Genomic DNA, 25,253 nt, shown 5'->3' with positions numbered 1-25,253 from the left:
AACGTGGCGTAAGGGGCGTTTGAGAATAAACATAGCTCGTGAGATACGGCGTGTGAGGCCCCCTGGTGCAGGAACCAGGGTAACAGATTCTAGGATGCTGTGAATGGTGGCCTGGGGTGGTTATCCTTTGACGTGTGGAGCCTGTAGGCGCCTATGAGCGTAACACCCACGCCAATGCCCTCTTGTTGATTTGGCTGGAAGACTGGAAGACAGCGCCGCAGGACTGTTTGCCTGGGTGGTCAGGACAATCCCAGCAGCCTCTCCACCCATCTGTGGGGAGTTACAGAAAGATCCGAAGGCTGCGCAGGCCGGCCACAGCCTTCCCTTTGGCTCCGCACTGCTTATTCCCAGGGCCATTTCCCCTTCTTACTGGAAGGCTCTGTTCTTAGCTCCTATGCCACGGTATTGTCCCGTTTCTTCGTTCCCATGGCACTTGTCGAGGTCCCTGAGGAACCTGTATCCCTGGTGGCTCTCTTTCTTCTCCCAGCCTCTCCAGCCTCTTCCTGTGATGCTGCCTTTTTCACTTGCTTCCTCTTAGGGCTCCCATGCCTGAGGGTGCACCAGGACCTCTGGCAGCACGGAACCTGTCCCGCACTGCACACAGGGTGAGAGCCAATCCTGTTGGCACCTTCCTTGAACACAGGAAGATACATTTGAGCCAGGCTGGGGTCTGCCTGGAAGCATAGGGGTCACTAGACCATATTTCAAAACTGAGTCGTAGGAAGAGCCTGCATTTCTGCCTCTGTGTTGGGACATGGAGGTCTTCCTTTGGCATTATCCTGAAGAACATGTCCCCACAGTTGGAACAGTTTGGCTTAGGACCCTTCCAAACAGGTAGAGTTGGAAGTTTGATTCTCCAAGTCCATAGAATAGGGGTAGTGGGCTAATTTCATTGACCTATTTTTTTTTCTTTATCTATTTCAGTTCGGTCTTGTCTGTGTGTCTAACGTAGCAATTGCATATCACTGTAAAGTTGACTGTTGTTTTCAGAGATTTTGTTTTATTTCCAGGAGCTACGTTCCTTGGTTGGACCAGGAAGGCATTCTGCATTTCTCTTAGGACACAGTGGTGCCCAGGTCCTGCACTCTGGGTAAGGTACAGGAAACTGCCAAGATTAGAACAGAAAAACTGACCGAGGGACACAGAAAGACGACTGGAGGGAGCTGTCTGGAGCTTAATCCATTCCACTCTCAGACCAATGTAGAGGAAGACACGGCAGCTGGCTACATTAATGACCACAGAAGGGCCTCAAGGAGCCTTCCCTTTTGAGACGGACCTGGCATTTGTTCATAACTCGTAGCATTTTGAGAAACTATCGTATATATTGGACTTTAGGTTCTCACGGGTGGACACTCTCGCAGCGTGTGAAGTGAGGTGTCCGTGTGGAAGCATCCTTTGCTCTTAGCATCTTTGTAATCGGACCCCACCTGTGGTTCCCTCTGCTAGGGATCCCCTAGCTCAGCCTGTGTCCCTGGAAGCGATTTTCTCATCACAAACACGTTCTCCTTCCTGTCCTCCAGGTTTATCATCGTTAAATTTGCGACATTATCTGTGGCATTCATCCTCCGTATGGTCACGTCCATGTTGGGTGGTCATCATTTGTTTTCTGTCCTCACTTGCTGGTCTAGAAACACCACATGGCTGACTTGGCTTTTTTGTTTTGTTTTTTTTTTTCAGTATGAATGGGGTGAAGATGGTGTGTTCCTCCTGGTTCCCTCATCCCATTCCTTGGACAAGCAATAGACATTCTCCTAAAGGGTCTTAGAAAGATGTCATTCGTCAGGTACACGTGGAGCGTTTTTATGCAGTTCCGAAAGCCTGCTTGACAAGAACCAGGTAGGATTGGTCCTGATCCTCAGGAGGAAAGACACTGGCTGATCTCAGCCTGCTGCAAGATCTCCAGGGGACATTGGTGCTGAGCCTCGGGCGTACCCAGGACTCCTGTGTACTTGACTGTACAGCTGCGGACAGTCTGCTCCTGTCTCGTGAGGTTACTTTCATAAGAACCTCGTGAAAAGCCAGCAGGAAAGGGTCCAGGTTTCCCGCCTGCAGAACACATGTTCTCCTCCAGCCGTGGGCAATTCAACCATGATCTGCCAAGGGAAGGGAGACCCAGCGTCTACTGAGTCCGCCTCTCTGAACTGTGTTCAGCTGGGCCCTTTGCCGGATCCCGGGCTACTCACTGGAGATAGGGAGAAGATATTCAGATGGACAGGCAGACACAGACAGACATGCACGAGGAAAGGGGAGGAGAGAGAGAGCTCTTTGAGAAATAAGCAGTTTTGGGGAAAGCGGATAGCCAAAGGTCTTCATTAGATGCCAGCCGCTTCACGGCTCTCGGCTGGTGCAGACGTCAGACCAAGGTATATTGTGATTTCACCCTAACTTGTCTGCTGTAACTTGTTATTTGAATCCACAAGCTACTTTCTGATCTTCGTTTAAAATGATTCTTGAGTTTTATTTTGCTTTCTGGAGACTCATGCAATTGACAGGGTTTCTACCTGAGGACCCAGAGTCCAGCAACTAACAGCGAGGTTTGGGAAGAAGCAGAAAGTGGAAATAAGTTAGTTTTTAAAATTAATCTCTGATACATTCTAAACCTGTAGCCGTTCCCGTTAGGATAGCTTTAACTTTTGATATTCAGTGTTCTAAAGGAAAATAGCTGGAGAATTCCCATATTTGCATGGGAAACAGGAAGGTGGCCTCTGTGTTGGGAATCTTCCTGCTGTCTTTCTGCAAACGGGTTAAAAGGTTGGGGTGTTGAGTTTTACTCCAAAGGAAAGCCAGCAGGAAAGACAGTATTCCCACGTAAACATACCCGTGAGGATTAAGCTTTCAAGTAGGAACATGCTCTATCTAATTGCAATTCACAATTCCCATTTTGAGCTGTGATTCTTACAGCAAGGGAATTTACTTACAAGAGAACCGCTGTACCAAACAGCAAACGGAACAAGATCTTCCTCTTTTCTTTCAAGGTCTGTTTGTGTCAGCCATAACCGGTCTTAAGAAAGACTCTTCAAAGAGCTCTTTTACAATGCAGTTCCCCAACCCCTCCATGAAACACTGTTATCTCTATCCACATAACTCCCCCCCCCCCCCCCCCCCCCCCCCCCGTGAAAGCCAGTAAAGGCAAGGGAAGGTAAGAAGAGTTAGTTCCGGGACCCCTGATTGGTTCTATTCTAACTGCATAGCTCTCCTGGCTCGGTGGTTTGAGGAACAGCCCTTTCAGCAGAATCTTTGGACATCAAATGGCCTTCGCGAAACAATGTCTTGATGAGTTAAGTACAAATGAATCAGAAACACATGGACTCGACTTCCCTTGTAACATAAGAGGGCACGCAAATCAAGGGAAAGCGTACTTAGCAAACACTGGGCTTGGGTTTCCTAAACCTGAAATGTTAAAATAATTAACAAGGACTTATTGAACCTGAAAAGTGATCAGTTCCAGTATGCCTGACTCTAGACTGAAGCAAGGAGGGGCGGCAGGACCCTAGATGGGAAGTGAGTGTGCGCGGGGTGGACGGAGACATTTGGAAACCAGCCCTCCCTACCGAACTATTTGTTTACCTGAGCTCACAAACTTTGCTTTTTATTTCTCTTTTGTTTTGATGTGTAGGTTTCAACTTGAAGACCCAACTAAAATATTCTCCCCCATCCAGTGCATCCTTCTGTTCCCTTCTCGAAGCCAGGAAATGAGGATAGTCCAAGACAAAGCTCTGTTCATTCTTGAGTTGGATAGGAATTCATACCTGGGCCATTTAGGAAGTTTGGTTAAGTAATCAGGTTGAATTTATTTCCTAGTGAGCTTGACTTCTCAACATCCCCCAAGCCCAGGAAGCACTGTGCCGAAGTTGTAAGGAAGAGTTATTGTGTACCAGAAAATTTAAAACAAATTGCAATCTCGGAGTAAAAAAAAGAAAGCTTGGAATAATAGAAAGAGAGAGAGTTCTCTTGCTTGGCTCTATGCCTATCTGGGATTCACAGAATGTCTGCCCTGGGGTAGATCTGAAGCCTCCTCCTTTGAGATCCTCCGAGAGCTCGGCTCCCGATCTCATTTCTTCCACGGTGGCTTCTCTGTGTCCTTGGTAACTTAGCTCTCACTTTCAAGTCTCACTGCGGAGTGTGAAAGGGGTGCTCACCATCACTCAGGAACACATATATTTTTTCAAGTATAGTTTAGAGACTGTGTTGGTTAAAATCATAGGAACCAGAAATAAGGAAGAGAAAGTCCTCAAAGCCAGCAGAGAAATGCCTGGTCCCTCCGTTCCTCACTTCATCTGTCAGCCGGAAGCATGAATTCAGCAACCCTGAAGACTCTTCCTCTTCTTGGGATCAACCAAATCATGTATCTTTCAGGACGGCCTCTGGGATAAACTACAGCTACCACCTGGATAGCATCTCTCCGGCCCGCTTCTGCTGCGAGGAGAAGAACCCCTAACAAGAGGCTTAAAACTCCGACAACGTTCTGATGTAGGGCATTTTCCATGATTGCTGTGTGCAGCTTCTTCGAGCACGTTTCTTTGCACACCCTACATTAAATGCCCGTCTTGCTTTATGTGTTGTGTGCCTGAGTATATGTAGGTGGACTGTGTGTGTGTGTGTGTGTGTGTGTAGTAGCCTGCAGGGTTCAGAAGAGGCCATTGGATACTCCAGACCTGCAGTTTGGGTCGTTGCGGACTGGTGTGTGGGCGATGAGAGCCCAACTAGCGTCCTCTGTGATAACGCAAGTGTTTTTAACTGCTGAGCCATCTCTTCAGCTCCTACTCCACAGTTTTGATTGTTTCTGTTGTTTAAATATTAAACATTTCATCTACCCATCAGTATAACGTGTGCTGTCAACATCAAGGCCCAGTGTCCACTGTTACGTATTTGACGCTCAAATTTGGGATAGGATTGAACTCTACTCATTGTGAAAGTCTCTGACAAAGCCTGATTCGGGAGAGCAGCTTCGTGAATACAGTCAACCAAACGCCATCTCGCTGCTTTTACATTTAGTGACATGGAAAACCAGGGGCAGTCTTTGGGTTGGGAGGCATCACGGATGTGCGCACTGATACTCACTGATTGTACGTAGGCTCCCATCAGATGTCTGAATCACTATGCTCTTGTGTACCATCTTCCTAGCAGTGCCCCATGAGCGCCTATCGTGAGGCAAGCAAACTCTATGATGGACCCCTTGCGCAAATCTATGAAACAGAGAAATAATCCTGACGTCATGAAGGAGCAAATTTAGACAGAAAGTAGTTAATTTAAAGTAGTTAATTTCCCCACCACTGAGCCGTTGTGTGCACTGATCCCAGAGTCCGCTGTAAAGTTTCCACACGACGGTGATGGGAGGGGGTCTTAAAACCGATCTAACTGTTCTAGGTCATGGTAGGTAGGCCCATGAACTGTCAGAGTGGTAGGCACGCTTGTTTTCCATTTGGCAGTGTTGGGGATCAAACCCAGGGAACTGAGCATGCTAGGCAAGCCCCCCTACACCATAGAAGTTACATTCCCAGTAGGTAGGGACATTTATGACCCCCCCAAATCCACCCTCACTTTTCACACCTCCTGGAAATAGAAAGTCATCGTCACAATGGCAGGGTCACAGCCTCGATCGTAGTTCTGTTGACTCTCTGAAGGGTTATTTTTCTGACCCAAGAGAGTGGAATCCACCTCTGACCTAGGAGGAGACCAACATCTCAAGCTACACAGAAACGGAAGAGTGAATCCAGCTGGCATAGTCGATCAGCGTGCTAAGAGATCAACCTGTCAAAAAGTAGGATTTCCCTGGATCCATGCTAAAGAGAAGGGAAGAAAAATTATCCCCTTAAGGAGACAATGTGTTACCAGCCTTCCTAGAGTCCAAATTCTCTGTGCGGTCACTATGGGGCTGCCATGAGGCTCCTTACGTCAGTCAGACTTTCTGGGTCCTGACTCGGGAAAATATAACTTTCTCTTTTTCTTCTTTTTTTTTTTTTTCTGTTGAATGCTGGCTGCATTCTGTCGCATGCCTGTGGGTGTTTGCTCTGGTCCGCTGGGATCTCCCCACTCTTTGTACGAAGGAAGCCTCCTCCTTTTAATCACGTGACTGATAGCTGAGCCTCCATGTTTAACTCAGAAAGCCCTGGTTTCTCTCTCCCTCTTTCCCATCTTCCTCCTCTGGGTTGGTGCCAAGATTTACAGGTTTGCCGCCCTGTGATTTTTTCTTTCCAGCACTAATAAAATTGTCCTTGAGTTTCCTTCTGAGTTGTTTTTAAATCATGAGAGTAAGAATGCTAAGCAGGGACCCCAATTTTCCTGGTAATGACATTTAGACAGCAGTTACATTCTTTTCGCTACCTTTTCGACAAAGCAATGCAGAGCTCAGCCACACGTGTGCCCCATAGAGAACCATGCTGCCGAGCTCTTGGCTGGCACAGCTTTTCTGGTTCTGCAACTTCAAGGGTACGGCCGAGGATTTTGCTTTTGGGTTACAATGGCCAGCTAATCTTCGACCGCACTATTTTTTTCTGATCCCTGTTTCTACTTTTGAATTGATGCGGAATGGCTGTACGTGTTTACAGACTATCACGTGACACTGTTCTTTATATTTTATAACGAGCGAGCTTGATTGGTTAGCTCATTTCGACAACTGGGGAATCAAGATAGAAAGACAGTGGTGCGATTCTCAGAAAGTCACATGTTGAGTGACCTGGGTGCCTGCTGCGCCTGCATCAAGCTGGGGCTTGCTTTGTGTGTGGAGTGCGTGGTTGGGTTCGGAGTCCCAGTTCACTGGTTTGCAATAGCCCCCCCCCCCCCCCCCACACACACACACTTAGACCCGGGTCTCTTGGGCAGTTTTAAGTACCATTCCTATAGTCTCCTTTTCTTTGCTGGCTATGAGTCCTAGGAATTTAGCCAGCTTCCTAGCATGAGTGAAGGAAGGAAAAAATGTTAACCACAATTATTTTTATTGAGTTTCCATTCTGCGCAAACCTTATCTCAAGGGCTTTACATGCGCTGCTTGTCTCCGAAGCAAGGCACAGTACCGTTCCACATTTATAGATGAGCAAGCGAGGCAGAGAGGCCAAGCAACCTTCCCGAGGCTAAAGAACTAGCGAGCAGTAGATCATTCCACGCGGTTTCCTTTTGGTCCCCCCCCCCCCCCCCACACACACACAGATCTCGCGATTCTCTCCGTTACTGCTTGCAGACAATACACACGTATTTACGGCGTACCCGCTCCCTTCCATGGCCCTGGAAAAAGGAGAACTTTCTGACAGTCACTGCTTTGTATAAAACAGCAGACACAGAAGCCACAGGTTACAGAACTTAGGGAGATCTTTGGTCTCTAGTTTCAAATTCCTTTCTGAGGCTCTTCGTTCCCTAGGGATGCAGGCTGCCTTTTTCCCAGGTCTGTCTCCATACCTGGAGAGGCTGAGGCGTCTCAACACCCCGGCAACAGAAGTTGAAGCCGGGATGGACCATGGCCCTGCCGGGGTACAAACATGACGTGCAGAGACACCCCTGTGGGGAGAAGAAGGCAAGAAAGGGGGAAATGAATGTCCTTATCTGTTGAGATGCGGTCAGTATGCTTTTCTGTTCTTCCTTCCTGGTAAGAACGGCGCGTGCTGCTGGACTTGTTGATCTTTTAAAAGGGTGGCAGCCAATGAGATGGCTCCTCGGGGGATAGGGATGTTTGCCACACAAGTCTGATGACCCAAGCTGAATCCGTGGGACCCACGGTGGAAGGACAGAAGTGACTTCTGAATGTTGTCCTCTGACGTTCACATGTCTGCGATGGCACACATGTGCCCAACTCGCGCGCACACACACACACACACACACAATTAAAAATAATTAACAAAGCAGCTGCATGGCTGACCCCCGTGGCTCTACATTTGGGACACTCGGTGACTCGGACGACTGAAGCTCTCCTTGGCAACACCAGCTGTTGAATTTCTGCCTGGCAGCCTCCAGCCTTCCGGACATGTGTCTGGAGAAGGAAGAGGGCACTCTTCAGACAGGAGGAGCTGCTCGGTGTTCTCACGATCTTCTCTCGTTCCAGACCATTCATACATTACAGTGTAAGATTCTAGATAAGATTTAAAAACACACGCACAATGAATTCACGTACCTGGTCAAATACTTTGGTTCCACTGATATTATTTCATGGTGGCCGTCAGTGCTTCGACTTTGCTCAGACTCAGTTTCTCTAAAGTGAAAAGAAATAAAATATTCTATGAGACCTGTACCCTGGATATCCCTTGATATTGAGAGGACAGAGCTTTGAGGAAGTTGGGAGCAGTTCCACGAGGGGAAGGTGTCTTCTTCGGCTAGCTTGCCTTTTATCAGATATTACTTGGTTCTGGATATTAAAACGGAATGGGATATTTTTCAATTAGTTTTCTTTGCAGTCCAGAACACATTTTTAGTTCAGGAAGAAAAAAAAAAGCTGAAATCTTATTTCAGGGGGAAAGACGCGCTCTTTAGTTTTCTTAGACATTAAATGGCTCATTCAGAGCAACATTTTGGTAAATTGTGTAAATGAGAGAAGAACATATGGATTAAATTTTCCTTGAAATACATATGCACTTAAAACGTGCAGAGAAAAGTGCTTGGCAAAGCCCATTTGGGGTTTTGCCAAATGGGAAACATTTTAAAAATAGTTGAAAATGCGGTCTTATCTAAGAACGCGGCCACATCTACACATTCTTATTGATTATAGATTTTTTAATTTGTGAGTTATCCTTGTATTTATTTTTGCAGCTTCTTTTTGCCATGGGCTTATTCAATTTTGCTACAGTCGTGTGTGTGTGTGTGTGTGTGTATGTGTGTGTGTGTGGTGTGTGTGATGTGAGTATGTGTGTGTGTCTGTGTGTGCATGCATGAGTGTGTATGTGTGTGTGTGTGTGTGGTGTGTGTGTGTGATGTGAGTATGTGTGTGTGTCTGGTGTGTGTGCATGCATGAGTGTGTATGTGTGTGTGTGTGTGTGGTGTGTGTGTGCATGTGTGTGTATGTATGTGTATGTGTGTGTCTGTGTCTGTGTGTGTGCATGCGTGAGTGTGTATGTGTGTGTGGTGTGTGTGTGTGATGTGAGTATGTGTGTGTGTCTGGTGTGTGTGCATGCATGAGTGTGTATGTGTGTGTATGTGTGTGTGGTGTGTGTGTGCATGTGTGTGTATGTATGTGTATGTGTGTGTCTGTGTGTGTGCATGCGTGAGTGTGTATGTGTGTGTGGTGTGTGTGTGTGATGTGAGTATGTGTGTGTGTGTCTGGTGTGTGTGCATGCATGAGTGTGTGTGTGTGTATGTGTGTGGTGTGTGTGTGTGATGTGAGTATGTGTGTGTGTCTGGTGTGTGTGCATGCATGAGTGTGTATGTGTGTGTGTGTGTGTGGTGTGTGTGTGCATGTGTGTGTATGTATGTGTATGTGTGTGTCTGTGTCTGTGTGTGTGCATGCGTGAGTGTGTATGTGTGTGTGGTGTGTGTGTGTGATGTGAGTATGTGTGTGTGTCTGGTGTGTGTGCATGCATGAGTGTGTATGTGTGTGTGTGTGTGTGTGGTGTGTGTGTGCATGTGTGTGTATGTATGTGTATGTGTGTGTCTGTGTCTGTGTGTGTGCATGCGTGAGTGTGTATGTGTGTGTGGTGTGTGTGTGTGATGTGAGTATGTGTGTGTGTCTGGTGTGTGTGCATGCATGAGTGTGTATGTGTGTGTATGTGTGTGTGGTGTGTGTGTGCATGTGTGTGTATGTATGTGTATGTGTGTGTCTGTGTGTGTGCATGCGTGAGTGTGTATGTGTGTGTGGTGTGTGTGTGTGATGTGAGTATGTGTGTGTGTGTCTGGTGTGTGTGCATGCATGAGTGTGTGTGTGTGTATGTGTGTGGTGTGTGTGTGTGATATGAGTATGTGTGTGTGTCTGGTGTGTGTGCATGCATGAGTGTGTATGTGTGTGTGTGTGTGTGGTGTGTGTGTGCATGTGTGTGTATGTATGTGTATGTGTGTGTCTGTGTCTGTGTGTGTGCATGCGTGAGTGTGTATGTGTGTGTGGTGTGTGTGTGTGATGTGAGTATGTGTGTGTGTCTGGTGTGTGTGCATGCATGAGTGTGTATGTGTGTGTATGTGTGTGTGGTGTGTGTGCATGTGTGTGTATGTATGTGTATGTGTGTGTCTGTGTGTGTGCATGCGTGAGTGTGTATGTGTGTGTGGTGTGTGTGTGTGATGTGAGTATGTGTGTGTGTGTCTGGTGTGTGTGCATGCATGAGTGTGTGTGTGTGTATGTGTGTGGTGTGTGTGTGATGTGAGTATGTGTGTGTGTCTGGTGTGTGTGCATGCATGAGTGTGTATGTGTGTGTATGTGTGTGTGTGGTGTGTGTGTGCATGTGTGTGTATGTATGTGTATGTGTGTGTCTGTGTCTGTGTGTGTGCATGCGTGAGTGTGTATGTGTGTGTGGTGTTTGTGCATGTGTGTGTCTATGTATGTGTGTGTAGTGTGTGTGTCTGTGTACGTATGTGTAGTGTGTGTGTATGTGTGTGTATGTGTGTCTGTGTATGTGTGAGTGTCTGTGTGTGTATGTGTCTGCGTGTATGTGTGTCCATCCCCAACAGAGGACACAGCCACTCGGCTGCCGACACTGACATCATGGGATCTGCCTTCCTTGCATGATTTCTGATTTGGGGACTCTCAGAGAGGTTGCACGTGACCCTTTTGGAGCGACAGTTCTCTAGTGGAAAATTCTACGGTGTGCTGTGCTGGTTAAATTGTCAAACTTGGCAGGGTCTAGAAACACCTTTGAGACAAGCCTCCGGGTAAAGGCCCGTGGGGGATTACCTAGATGACATCAATTGTTAACTGGCGGTGGGAAGACCCCGGTAAAGTGATGTGGGGACATAAAAAGGTACAGTAAGCGGGCTGGGTGCCGGCACTCATCTTTCTCCTGGGTTTGGATACCTTGTGATCAGCTTCCTGAATCCTTTGCCGTACTGACTTCTCTGCCATGATGAATCGCGAGCCGCCGTAAACCCTTTGTCCCCTAGGCTGCAATCGCCAGGCTGTTTCATCCGAGCTCCCAAGAAAAGTGAGGGGTCTGGTTTAAGAGACAAGGGACAATGGGGTTCGTGACTTTCCACCCGACCATGCAATTGTAGGCCAGGAGCTTTTGGAAATGCAAGCCCAAACGTCCGGTGTTTACAGTTTGAAACTGGACGATCCAATCACTCAGATACAACACCGTTTGCACAGATAGAAAAGTGTAACCGCACTTCTGCCAAAGGCTCTTACTGAACCACTTGGAGGAAAGAAAAAAAGATAAATCTTTAAAACATCAAAAGTTTTTTTTTTTTAAGAAATCAGATTTGCCATGTTTTCTTTTTGAGGTGTTGAATTAATCTGAAAATGCCTCTGTATTATTTGTGTGATTAGTTATAGCTCTTTAAAGGCAAGCCAGCAAGCAGTTGCATCTGTGTAGATGCTCATATGGGCATAAGACACAGTCCTGGTGCTGGCCTGCAGAAGAATTATCTCCTGGCTCTCTGACCTCTTTCCTTTAGGCATGCTAATTCTTTCAGTGACAGGCTCTTTTGCTATGAAAATATAATAACAAAAAGTGGTTTCTTGATGTTTAAACCTCAAACCTGAGATTAGACCATCACATTCAATATTCAGCTCAGGAATGTTCTAGGCAATATATACATATATATATATATATATATGTGTGTGTGTGTGTGTGTGTGTATAAAATGTATAATATATTACACACATATATGTAACATAGATTATGTATAATATATTACATACCATACACACACATATACACATATACATCAGCTGTATCTTAACTTTTGAGGCTGATCTTTAACACAGGCTCTGTATGATCCTCCTTCAACAGCATCAAAATGTTATGCATTCCTTTAAAGAATTTCTCGATGAAATAGTTATGATTTAGATAGAAACCTTCCCTGTGGGAGCATATGTTTGACTTAGACAAAACTGCAGGCGTAACATGTCGCTGGGCTTTGGACTGAGGCTGCGGTGGGCAGCCTTCTGCGGTCACATCAGCCAGGACCTGGACTTTGGAGCATCCATGTGCATTTAAGCTGCCATCCAGTGCAAGGGCATATATTTGGAGTACAAGTGAAGGAACATTGAATGCTTTCAGTTTACTGAGGACTGGGGAAAAAAAAAGAAATAGAAAGGAAGGACATGACTGCTCCTAGGTTTGGTGGAGGAGAAGGTTTATTGACGGCATAGTCAGAGGCAGGGACATCTGGGAGAGTATAGCACGAACTTGACTCTGAGCTGGGCCATGTGAGGGAAGTGGAGGGTGGGGGGAGAGGGGAAAGCCAGGAAAGGAAGCTGTAGAAAAGGGGCTGGGGAACCGAATTGGCTGAACTCTATAGGGAAGGGCAGCTGAGGGGAAAGGCAGCTCAGCCCCTGACCTGGAGAACTTTAGGGTCCAAGGCAGGGTGTGCTAACCAGATCCCGTGACAGGCAGGGGCTGAGGGATGTTTGGAGAAACTGTTAGCTGGGCTTTCTTTAATGTGTTAAATACCTCAGTTAGCCATTTGTCCTGGGTCTGAGCCCTAACAGGGCTGTTATAAATAATGCTATACAGGAAAAATTTTCTCTGCTTTCGTCCAAACGCTTTGAACATACCTCATTTTATTTTCCAGTCTATTTGAAATATAGTGGCAGGTTCTGAAATTCTCACAGACAGGAAATGAATGTAAATTTCCAGGAAACATTCTGGAAAACCTTCGTGGCTCGCGGCTAAAGGAAGGTGCCTACAGAAATACTTTATTCTTTGGTACAAAAAGTTAACCTGTCGGACCGAAGTGGACGACAGTGATCCAGTGTGAGGCCATTCCAACGGTTTCCCAGTTCCTAAGAAAACTTACTCTTAAAATAATTTATATATAATATAAATTACTTATATTATAAATTTATATTTATAATTTATATATCATGGGAATAATTTATATATAATGAGATGAACCATTGAAAATGTGCGCATGTTATGGTTTGAATGAGCAATGTAGCCCCAGACATTGTATGTTGGAACACTCCATCCCAAGAGGATGGCATTGTGCTAGGCACTTATGAAATTTTATGATCAAGGACCTTAAAGTGAAAATGAAAAAAAAATTCATTAATAAAATTTTTGAAACACAGTGGAGGGAAATTAAGAAAATTGTTCAAGACATGAAAGTGGAAGTAAAATCAGTAAAGAAAAGACAAACTGAGGGAAAACTGAGAATAAAAAATTTACCAACAGAATAGAATCAATGGAAGAGAAAATCTCAAGCATTGAAAACAAGGTGGAATAAATGGGCACCACAATAAAAGGAAATATCAAGTCTTAAAAAGGAATCCAGACACAAAACATCCAGTAACTTGGACACTGGCAAAAGACCAAATTTAAAAAAAAAAAAGGAATCAAAGAAGGAGAAGAAACCCACGTTAAAGACATGGAAAATATTTTCAACAAAATCATTGAAGAAAATTTCTTCAACCTAAAGAAAGAGGTACCTCTCAAGGTACAAACAGTATACAGAATACCAAATAGACTGAGCCAGAAAAGAAAGTCACAGTGAACACTGAATGTATATAACAAAGAAATAATATAAAAAGTTACAAGGGAAAAAAATCAAATAACGTATATAGGCAGGCCTATTAGATTAGCACCCAACTTTTCAATGGAAACTCTGAAAGGTAGAAGGACCTGGGTGGAAGTTCTACGTACTCTAAGAAGCCATAAATGTCTGTTTAGACTACTATACCCAGCAAAATATTCAATTACTATAGTTGGAGAAAGAAAGACAGTCCATGATAAAAATAAAAATAAAACAGTCAGCCTAAAGAACAAATAAACAATTAAACAGTATCTATTTACAAATCCAGTTCCACAGAAGGTCATAGAAAGAAAACTTCAACTTGAAGAGGTTGACCACATGTAAAAACACCCATAAGGAGTAGATAGCCTCAGGCTATCAAATCAAAAGAAGGGGAAAAAAACCACCACAAAAACAAAGTAATAAGAATCAAACACTGCTCATTCATAAATCTCAACACCAGTGGTCTCAATTCTCCAACAAAAAGATACAGACCGACAGAACAGATGCAAAATGGGATCCATCCTTCTGCTGCAACCAAGAAACACCTTAACATCAAAGACGGGATCTTCTCAAGGTAAAAGGATAAAAAGATATTTGAGGCCAATGGGCCCATGTACAAAAGCTGATATAGCCATTTTAATATCTAACAAAATAGACCAAATCAAAATTAATCCAAGGAGGAAGGGCACAGTACCATATAGTCAAACAAGGAAAAAATCCACCGAATGGATATTATCGCTCTAAACATCTAGGCCACAAACATAAGCACACAAAATTCATAAAAGAAACGTTACTACAGCTAAAATCACATAGTGATAGTGAGTGTCTTCAATACTCTACCCGAGCCAACGGACAGGTCATCCAGATAAAAACTAACCAGAAAAATTCTGGAGCTAACTGATGCTATAAACCCAATGGACCTACAGAACGTTTCACCCAAACACACACACACACACACACACACACACACACACACACTACCTTCCTCTTGGTGACTCATGGAACTTTCTCCAAAATTGACCGCCTATTTGGATACAAAACAAGTCTCCATAGATAGAGGGAAACTGAAACGATATCATGCATCTAATCAAACCATCGTGGATTAAAACTGGATATCAACAGCAACAGAATCAACAGAAGCCTTCAAACTCATGGAAACTTGACAATTCACAACTGTATGAAAAACAGATCAAGATAGAAATTAAGAAAGAGATTAAAAGCTTTTAGAATTCAGTGAAAATGAAAACACAGCATGCCCAAACTTATGGGACGGAAAGAAGCTGGTCCTAACTGGCAAGTTCATAGCACTAAGTGCCTACATGAAAAACTGGAGAAATCTCAAATTAGTAATTTAACCTCACCTCTGAAAGCTCTGTCGCAAAAAGAAGACAGACAGCTGAGAAGATGGGAAGAAATCACCAAATTCAGGGCTGAAGTCAATAAAACAGAAACAAACGAAAATACCAAGAATCAGTAAAAACAAAGTGTTGGTCTTTGAAAAAAAATCAGTAAGATTGGCAAGGCCTTGGTCATATTAACTAACAGGCAGAAAGAGAAGATCCAAATTAACAAAATTAGAGACAAAAGGGGGATATAACAACAGACAGTGAAGAATTCAGAGAACTTTAAAGGCAGACTTTCTATACTCCATCAAACTATAAAATCTAACCAAAATGGATAATTTTCTTGATATATACTACCTACCAAAATTAAATCAAGATCAGAGAAGGAATTGAGACAGACCTATAACCCCAAATGAAACAGAGGCAGTAATTAAAAGTCTCTCAATCAATAAAAGCTGACGGCCAAATGGTTTTAGCAAGGAATTCTATCCTATTTTCAAAGAAGAATTAGCACCAATACTCCTCAAAGTATTCTGCAAAGCGGAAACATTGCCCCATTCCTTTTTCAAGGCCACAGTTTCCACAAGACCTAAATCACAGACTCAACAAGGAAAGAGAATTACTGTGGTGTTTTGAAGGAGAATGGCATCCTAGCCTCACATATTCGAATGCTTGGTCACCAGGGAGTGGTGTTGAAAAAGAATTAGAAGGGATGGGAGGTGTGGCCTTATCGGAGAAAGTGTGTCACTTGGGTTTTTTTTTTTTTTATTGATTTTATTGAGCTCTACATTTTTCTCTTTTCCCCTCCCTTCCTTCCCTCTTCCCTTCAACCTTCCCCCATGGTCCCCATGCTCCTAATTTACTCAGGAGATCTTGTCTTTTTCTACTTCCCATGTACATTAGATCCATGTGTGTCTCTCTTAGGTTCCTCATTGTTGTCTAGGTTCTCTGGGATTGTGAATTGTAGGCTGGCTTTCTTCACTTTATGTTTAAAAACCACTTACAAGTGAGTACATGTGATAATTATCTTGCTGGGTCTGGGTTACCTCACTCAATATGAGGTTTTCTAGCTCCATCCATTTGCCTGCAAATTTCAAGATGTCATCATTTTTTTTCTGCTGTGTAGTACTCCATTATGTAAATGTACCACATTTTCCTTATCCATTCTTTGGTCGAGGGGCATTTAGGTTGTTTCCACTGGGTTCTGGCTATGACAAACAAAGCTGCTATGAACATGGTTGAGCACATGTCCTTGTGGCATGATTGAGCATCCTTTGGGTATATACCCAAAAGTGGTATTACTGGGTCTTGAGGTAGGTTGTTTCCTAATTTTCTGAGAAATCACCATACTGATATCAATTTTGAGGTTTTAAAAGCCCATGCCAGGTCTGGTCTTCGTCTCTCTCATTGTGTCTGTCCTCTCTCTCTCTCTCTCTCTCTCTCTCTCTCTCTCTCTCTCTCTCCAGATCAGGATATAGGTCTCAGCTATTAATCCAGTGCCCTGAATGTTGCCCTGCTCCTGCCATGATGTTAATAGCCTAAACTGTAAGCAAGTCCTCATTCAAATTTTTTCTTTCACCGGAGTTGCCTTGGGCAGGAGGATCCAAAGGGGGCCTGAGTACAGGGTAAAGGGACCAGCTGAAGAAACCAACCGATCCCTGAGCACAAGATCTACCACCCTGACCCTGAAACTCGAGCCGGTGAAAGAAACACTTTTAGCCCCGAACCAAGAGAAAAAACAAACAAACAACACACACACACACACACACACACACACACACACAACCCTAGTTTTGAAACTAGAGCCAAAAAATAAAGTGCATTGTTGCCCTAGAACCAGAGCCAATGAAAGAAATACTCCTTAACCCTGAAAACAGAGCAAAAAAAAAAGTCAGAAGGAGACAGCGAAAGAAACAGTTTGTCCGTGCAGCAGCAGAAGAAGCACATAGCTCTGCCGGCATGCTCTCTTAAGCCAGCAGCATGAGCTCAGTTGTCACCACTCTCTAGGAGAGGGGCGGGATCTCCTGTAAGGAGACCGTCCCCCACTGTCCCCCACCTCCAAGCATCCCCAGACTGCCCAACAAGTCAGGGTATCTTTTCCTCCAGGGCTGAGCTGTCCTATTGTGAAGCCAGCCTTCAGAGCTGTCCTATCGTAGCTCTAGATACAGCCTGGCTTCCGACTACCTTCGCAGTTCCAGAGCGGTAAGGCTGAGTTTTCCTGGGAAGGGGAAATAGAAGAGATCTATCTCTTGGGTTGACTGGGGGCTGGCAGGGGACACGAGGCTTCGGGTTGAGGTGTCGACGGAGAGGGAGAGTAATGAAATAGACATCTTGATGGGGGGAGGGCATTTTGGAGTCAAGTAGAAACCAGCTGCAAGGGAAACTCCCACAAATCTACAACGATGACCCCAGCTAAGGCTCCTACCGATAGTGGAGCGGGTATCTGAATTGGCCATCTCTTGTAATCAGATTGGTGACTGCCCCCGTTGTCAATAGAGAGCCTTCGTCCAGTAACTGATAGACACAGATACAGAGATCCCCAGTCAAGCAGCTCAGAGATTCCTGTTGAGGTGGGGGCACGGGCAGAGGCAGGGCCAAGGTCATGATGGGGGAACCCACAGAAACAACTAGCCTGGGCTTACGGGACTCACAGAGTCTGGACAGGCAGCTAGGGAGCCTGCATGGGACTAACCTAGGACCTCTACATATATGTGACAATTGTGTAGCTTGATCTACTCGTGGGACTCCTAATGGTAGGAGCTGGGTCTGCCCCTAATGCTTTGGCTTCCAGAAATGTATTCCTCATACTGGGTTGCCTTGGCCCTGCCTTAATACAGTGGGGGGCAGGGATTAATCGTATCTCAACTTGATAGACCATGCTTTGGATTTAAGGCTCGTTCCATGAGATAGAACTCATTCCGAACACTGCTCAAGTGACCAAGAGCCTGAGACTAGACAGGCCAGGGACCTAGGGGAAAACCAAATACTGCTGTTCTGCTAAAAGAACGAAGCAACAAAATGCCTTCGAACACTCTGCTCTACTCATAAATCAGTGTCTTGCTTAGTCATCATCAGGGGCGCTTCCCTCTACAGTAGAGGGGAATAAATACAGGGGTCCACAGCTGGACAGTGTGCAGAGAGTGAGGGGCCTTGGAACACTCAGCTCTAGATGTGATGTCTCCATCTAATTGAGAAAAAGTTGTCCTTAGCTGCTGAGCCATCCTACTGTGGCTCTTCTTGGTTGTCAACTTGACTACACCTGGGATTAACTAAAATCCAAGTGACTGGGTACACCTGTGAGAATTTTCCTTCTCAATTAGATCACTTGAAGTGGGAAGACACACCCAATCCTGATCTTTTTGAGGCAAAAATTCACATCTTTAACCTGGGTCACGCCTTCTTCTGGAAGTCTATGTAAGGAAACGGAAGAAGGAAGCGCTTTCTCTTTGCTTGCTTGGCTGGCAAGTCTGTTCCTTTGCTGGCATTAGAGTCTGGTTCTTCAGGATACTGAGAAGTAGCTGAGACATCCGGCCCCATGGACTAAACAACTCCTGGAGTTTTGAATTTTCCATTGGTAGACAGCCGTTGTTGGGCTAGCTAGACCACAGCCTGTAAGCCACGCTAATAAATCCCCTTAAATCACACACACACACACACACACACACACACACACTCAGTAGTTCTGTTCCTCTAGAGAACTCTGATTGATGTACATCTGGAATAGAATTCGTATATCTGAAACATAACGAACAATATTGGAGCCGTTATGCTGAATGAAATAAGCCAGACACAAAATGACAAAGATTATATGCTATTATTCACAAGTGGTAACCAAAGTAGTTTTACTTACAGAGGCAAAACATAGCATAGCAGTCCCCAGAAACTGGGGACAGGAGGCAAGAAAGGGTTCTTATGTAATGGAAACAGTGTTTCAATTTGAAGTGATGAGAAAACTCTAGAGGCGGATAGTGCTGACGGCTGCACAATGATAGGAACACGGCTAATGCTATTGAACTGCGCATTTAAAAACAGTTAAACACTTAAGACTCTGTCTCCAGAAGCCCACAAGCAAAAGTAACTGTGTGGCCACCACCACCGCCAATGAAAATCCTCTGCAAACCAAAGGAGACTACGCACAAAGGCTGGAGGTCAATATTCCAAGAGAAAAAAATGGAGAAAGACACACACTGCATGACCTTACACATGAAATTGTTACAAAGCCAGACTTACAGAGGGGAGTAGAACCGTGGTAATAAGGGACAGAGAGGTAGAAATAGAAAGGTTTGGGGCAAAGGGCATACAGATAAATTATAAGAGAAATTTGTTCTGGGTGGGTCTCCTGGACAACACGGAACTCTACCTTACGACGCTGTATAATGGGCTTGAACATAGCTATGAAGCAGATCTTAACTGTTCTTACAGCACACATACAATGCTGACCCTGATGACGGCCATGTAAGCATGGCCGTGGCCTGCCTTGATTATTTTGCAGGGCATGCAGATAAAAAATAAAAAAAATAACCAACACACGATGCACGTGAAATAGAGACCGTTTTATTTATCAATTGCACCTCAGTAAAACTTGAGGAGAAAAATTGGTTACTCCTCAGCACCACCTAAGCTCGTGAATCTGAAGCCAAGAGATGCTGTATTTCAATGTGTTAAGTCCATCACTTTTCCGAGGGCCATGAAATTGCTCATAAATGTGATTTGAATTATCCTTCCCTGTAACGCTGGAAAATAGACACATTCTACTGTCACTCAGATGAAATAAGTGTATTTCTTAATGTTTAGTACTCCTTATGCTGGCTTAAGCTAGTCAAGAAACCATTGGATAATCTGTCTCCACACCCAACTGTTTGGCAGAACACGGACAGCACACTCACCTGGAAATGCAAACATTTGTTAATCTGGTCCTATAGGAATGTGTGTGTAGGGATGAGGGAACCAAACCATCGGTTGGAAACAGCAGCAAAAGTTGGGAATGAAAGACCTAAAAGGGACACGGGAGGATGAAGGGATGGCCAGAACCTGGGTGAAAGATAAACCCATGGAAAACATAACCACACCCCCAGAGCACTGAAACTGTGAGAAGTAAAACCACGGTTTGAACTGTAGCAAGCTATCGAGGGAGCAGCGCAAAAGCAATCGCTGGCTCACTTCTTGGCTGTGTCATCCAGGAGATGAGTTGTCTTGCCTGAACCCCAGTGGAAGGACAAAGGAGTCTGGGAAATAGGGTTTCCTGGAAAGCCTCCTGGTAACCTGACTATGAAAAAGAAAAGGCTTCCAGCGTCATTTTCATCTGCCTGTCTGCACACTTTCCATTCTTCAGGGGAGTTTCTGTAAACCTTGGTCACCAACTCTCATTCCCAGGGAGTCTGATTTCAATGACCTGGGTACATTCTGGGGCTTAGGGTGCTTTGAGTCTTTTTGCCCTTGTTTGTGAGGAACAGCCAGGACTGAGGGTAAGGGGCAGGGCTTCTCAGCCTCTCTCCCCCTCTCATTTGATGCTGTGCCACGCTTCTGTGCATGCTGAGGGGTCATCTGTGCAGAGGGACATGCTTAGCCCTATCCCCAGTCCTCCAGCCAGCAGACGCCAGCCGCAGTTATACCGTCCAAAGACATGTGCAGATATTGCCGTGTGTCCCCTGGGTGTGTATGGTATAGCTTCCTGGAGCCTGTTGGAAATCTCTGCTTTAGAGCAGCGTTCCACACAGGGGTCACCATGTCAACAGCATCACACCACCACAGTTGGGAATGGGATGGTGGGTGACGCTTAGACACACAGGTTGTTGCCTCTGACCTTATTTTTACCAAATGGAAACCTGGTGGGGTTCAGGGTTGGGGCAGTCAGAGGAGCCCAGGGGTTGGGGGCGGGAGGTTCAGCAGTCCATTTGCACAAGCCTCCAGACCATTCTGCTCTGCATTCAAGTTAGAATTATTCTTTCACGGCTGACATTTTTTCCAGTATCTCAGAACTTCTTCACCCACGCCAGCTTATACCTATCCGCTGTACCTTTTCTCTGAATGTCCAAGGCAGTGGTCCTCAGTGCTTCCTAATGTTGTGACTGTTTAATCTCATACCTCATGTTGTGGGGACCCCCAACCATAACACGTCATAACTGTAATTTTGCTAATGTCATGAATCATAATATAAACATCTGATATGCCAGATACGTGATATGGAATCCCTGTGAAAGGGTCACGACCTGCAGGCTGGGAACCACGGTTCTAAGAGACTACTTTCTGTGTTTCTCATGCAAACACAATCAGGTTTGATACACAGAAACCACTTATTCGGGTTAGGTGGGGGCCAATTTCCTCCAAACAATACTCTGTGCCCTCCAAGAGTGAGGATCTCCCAGGTGAACATCACGGCACTCCTACAGAGGGATTCTGCTTAGGGAAGTGGTGGAGACTGGGAGTTGATGGGATGGAATCAGTCTCGGGTCCACTGCACACCCCAAAATGTGCAGACATGGCTTCTCTGATCAGAAGGCTGAGAAGCGGGGAGGTGTTTCTCACGCTTCCGTGTGAAGATGTTGCTAAAGTTCAGGTTCCGAGTTGGCAGGCCTGGTTGGTTCCACATCTCATCTCCTGTCTCCCTGCCAAAGAAGGAAGAGATGAACTTGCCTCCCCTGCCTGCAAGGTTTGAGCTTGCCCAACAGCCATCTCTATTCCAGGACTCACCTCGGATCTGCTAGGTCCTCACGCACCTCCAGGTATGGAAAGACAGAATCCACACCCCTGGACTCTTTGACTGAAAAATCTCTGTCACTGAAACACTGTCAGCCCTTGAGAGTAAACATCCCCCAGTGTCCCTAGGAACTGGACAACTGTTTACATATTCCACGGATGTTCTATTGTTAGCGTCGCACCCCTGAACACCAAGAAAGTTTTAGTATTTTTATCCCCCTGGAACTCCCTTTCTCTCCCCCTGAAGTCTACTTATGACTCTCAGAAGGAGACAGAAAATTCAACTAGTACATTAGCTCTTCATGCATTTGAAACTTTACTATATTAGGACAATCTGAAGCTATAGCTCACTAAATAATCTTCACCACACATTCCTTGTGTCTTCTTCTTTTCATGTGGGCAAATTCTATCAAAATAATAAACCAGGGGGATCTTTGATAGAGAATAAGCAATTAGATGTTTGTGACTAGCTAGCGTGTGTGTGCTAGGCTGTTCCGTCAAGTGTTACCGGGAAAACATCCTTTGGGAGGGAGGACTTAATGAGAAGAAGAGATCTTGCAAAGAAGGTTCATGCTTATAAGAGAAAAGTTAAGAGTGGACTTTTCAATAGTTGGGAAAACAAAGCATAAACAAAAAATTATAACTCAACCTCATGCATTCCTCTTCCCGGCTTCTCATGAATGAATTTATGTCAGAAGAACGGACACACTCACGGTCTGGCCATTGTGACAGACTCTCCAGAATGCTAGAGAGAGCCTACTGTGGATGGCTTTCTCCAGACAGAGCTCAATTATCTGCCCCTTCTCATTTGCCCTAAGATCTGGAAGACTGTCTCTGTACCTTCCTTGGCAATTCCTCTGCCAACATTAATGACCTAACATTCAGAAAGTTCTTCTGTGCTTTTGTCCTAAAGCAGTTTTTTGCCTTTCTTTGTGCCCTGCAATTAAAGTCAGCTTCTACTTACTTTGGCTTTAATAGAGACACAGAAAATTTGATCTACGCCATTAGCGCTTCGTGCATTCAAAACCTTACTATATTAGGACAATCTGAAATTTCTTTTGGCTGCGATAAAAAGTCCTGATTCTGTTTACTTCTCCTCAAATACCCTATTATTCAAGCTGGAATCATTTTTATTGCACCCTTTTAGACCTCTCTAGCATTCCCGTGTTCTTCTCGACTGAGCCCCCAAACCCAAGCATAACTGTTTATTAGAGACCCATGCAAGGCCGAGGAGGAGAGCTTGTGTCTGTCCACAAGACCCTCACATGAGGCTCTTTCACTTACACAACTCAGAAGCAGGCTGATTTCATTTTCTTTCCATTGGGAATTCTTTCTTAAAATAAGCCTCGTTTTAAAATTGAGCCTCGACTTCTGCTTTAAAATGGTAGACAGCTTGGGCATCCAGCTTCCCTCTCCTCCAAAGATTCCTTTGAAATAACAGCAACAATTGATTAACAAAAGCAGAAAAATACGATAAAACATTGTAGGTGATCAGATAGCTAAAACAGAAAAAACTGTAGCCCGGGACACCAGAGGGGAGCCTGGGACACACTCGGGTATCCTGGAAGAAACCTCACTGCAAAGTCCCTCAGCATCAGAGGTGAGGTGGGCTAGCTTCCAGGTTAATCCTACAGAAGAGAGGAGAATTCCAGCTCCACACTCCCAGAGTATGCTTGGGAAGGAAATCTTGGGGCCTGGGGCTAAAGCCAGAAAGCTACGCTCTGAAAAAAGTGAGTGGTTTGTGCCTAACACTTCTAAATGAGTGCTCTTGGGAGTACAGACGAGCAAAACTGGTATCTCCAGAGCAAGCAACAGCTGCAAGAGTCCCTGTTAGGCATCTTGTCTACACCCTTGCTCTGGGAGCTAGGCTGATGGAGGAAAGGGCCGACCAAATGGGATGCTGTCGTGCGTCATGGCAGGAGGAGAGAACAGAGTTTGGGGAATCACAAAGCAGACGCTCTGCCCTGTAAGTGACAGCCCTGTGGTGTGGGCCAATGCTCTTGTACCCTGTGTAGATTTGTCACTCATATTGGTTTAATAAAATGCTGATTGGCCAGTAGCTAGGCAGGAAGTACAGGGGGATCTTTGAGTTCCAGGACAGTCAGGGTTACACAGAGAGAAACACTGTCTCTAAAAACCAGAAGAAGAAGAAGAAGAGGAGGAGGAGGAGGAGGAGGAGGAGGAGGAGGAGGAGGAGGAGGAAGAGGAAGAAGAAGAAGAAGAAGAAGAAGAAGAAGAAGAAGAAGAAGAAGAAGAAGAAGAATTTTTTCTGGGATATCCATTGGCATCACAGTATTTAATGGAGAGACTTTCAGATGCTAAAAATTGAAGTAGACAAAGAAATTGAAATAACCCCAAAGAAAGGAGGGGTCTAGGGTAGCAATAGGCAGAGTGAATGGCCCCAAAGGGGGGGGGGGAGCAAGAAAAGAAGCATCTGGCTTGACAAAGGACTTTAAACTCCCTCTCTTCTTGGAGAGAACATTTACAATACCACTGTTCTAGAGACACATCCATCCCTTACTTCCTTGTACAAAAATGGCAGAACGAGACTTCGCTTTGGGACCTCCAAATACGCAGCCAACACTGGCTGGCCATCGTGACTCCCTCCACAGGCCCCAGAGGGGGCACAGATGGGAGAGCCTGGCACCGTTTGGTCCTAACCAAGCCAGCTGTATTTGTAGTTCCTTGACACGGCCCTGTAAATTCGTCAGCTTTTATGAACCCGAGCTAGCCTACACCTCTGAGCATTCTGTACTGTACACGAGCGATTATTTTTCTAAAAACAATGAAGTAGCCTCAGCTGCATTCTGTCTTTTGCGGCTGGCGAGCGCATTTTTTTATTATGATTTCTTTTTTGAATACTTAGGTTCTTGGGGGATGACATCACCTAGAACAGACGCTGGGGAAACACACTGTACAGGCTTTTAAAATGTGGTTAAAAGTCGGGGGAAGAAAACAGATTCTTCCAATTAATGATAGTTTTGGCAGGAAAAGTCTCGCCTGGAGCCTGAAGCTTCCCCTCTCCTCTCCCAAGACTGGTTGAGCAAGCAGGAAGGGGCAATGTTCATTCAACAAAAAAGAACACAAAACAAAACAAAAAAACCAAGTTATCCAAGGGTGATGTAGATTTTCTCAAGCAAAATGTATCTTCAGGGGGAAAACCAACTTTAAGCGAGTCTGTGCACCGCCAAAGACAAACAGCTCTGAGACGGCCTCAGCATTCTTGGTGGTGACCTCTCTAACTTGCTTACCACCCGGCGGAATGTCAGGGGGCAGACCTGATGGACTTCTCACCCAAATCTGTAACCTGGGGACTACCAGGAGCAAAAGGCAGGGACTCTTTCCTTTGGGTGTGCTGGAAGAGCAGAGAGGGAGACAGGGGACAAGGGCGGTGCCCCGGAGGTGCCAACGAACACCGTGCTCAGTGTCACTGGGCCGTACACTGAACTTACTTGTCATGAACGGTCTTCACGGATGGAGTCCCTAAGACGTGGTCATTGCCACAGCCCCAGAACCTACCTGTGCTATGCAGAATGGGGGGATCAAAGTCCAGATTGTCTAACTCCAGGGTCTTAAGCATTATGGGCTTGGGACAGATCAGGGGAAGTAACTCCAAGGATGAGGACTTGAACA

This window comes from Microtus oregoni, unplaced genomic scaffold (genome assembly GCF_018167655.1).
Source record: "Microtus oregoni isolate MIOR12 unplaced genomic scaffold, Mior012 000018F_ref0000195, whole genome shotgun sequence".
In the NCBI taxonomy this organism is placed as follows: Eukaryota; Metazoa; Chordata; class Mammalia; order Rodentia; family Cricetidae; genus Microtus; species Microtus oregoni.
The sequence above is the reverse complement of the archived record's forward strand: the minus strand, read 5'-3'. Positions refer to the sequence as shown.